The sequence below is a fragment of the Fukomys damarensis genome, unplaced genomic scaffold, assembly GCF_012274545.1.
Source record: "Fukomys damarensis isolate Sample0158 unplaced genomic scaffold, DMR_v1.0_HiC HiC_scaffold_26, whole genome shotgun sequence".
In the NCBI taxonomy this organism is placed as follows: Eukaryota; Metazoa; Chordata; class Mammalia; order Rodentia; family Bathyergidae; genus Fukomys; species Fukomys damarensis.
This window is the reverse complement of record NW_022900938.1, coordinates 24,039,386-24,040,053: the sequence shown is the minus strand read 5'-3', so window position 1 is coordinate 24,040,053 and position 668 is coordinate 24,039,386.

Sequence of the window (668 nt, the reverse complement as noted above, 5' to 3'; positions counted from 1 at the left end):
AAAAAAAAAAAAAAAAAAAGTAACAGCAGTAAAAATGATTGCTGATGCAAACTGAAGGTTAAAATGTGGAATTTTCGCTTGGATAATTTTCATTGAAATCCTTCAGTTCAGGATTAATGTCATGTTAAGAATTGATATGAATTCTGTTCAGTTCTCTATGTTTTGTACAATGCTGTTTTTCATTGTAAGTGTTTTTTGTAAGTTTGCAAATAGATTTCAAGTTTATTACAATCAGTCAATCAGGATTAAGGTGAGCGAGGTATTGTATATTCCTGAAGTCAAGGAATCAGTAGCAGGGTCTGTAAAATTAAAAAATATAAAGGAAACAATCTTTTGTGCAATAGAAAATAAATTTTATAAGTTAAATATCCCTTATCTGAAATCCCTAGGACCAAGAGTGCTTCTACTTTTAAAATATTTGTATGAAATGAGATCTTGGGAAACAGGACCCAAATTTAAACATAAAACTTTTTAATGTCTTATATGCGCCTTAAATACATACCCTGAAGGTAATTTCATGCACTATTTTCAGTGTACCTGTATTTTGACTGTGACCCATCATATGAGGTCAAATCGGAATTTCCTACCTATGGCCATCTTGTAAGTTCTCAGAAAGTTTTAGATTATGGAATATTTTGGATTTTGGATTTCCATATTAGGAATGCTAA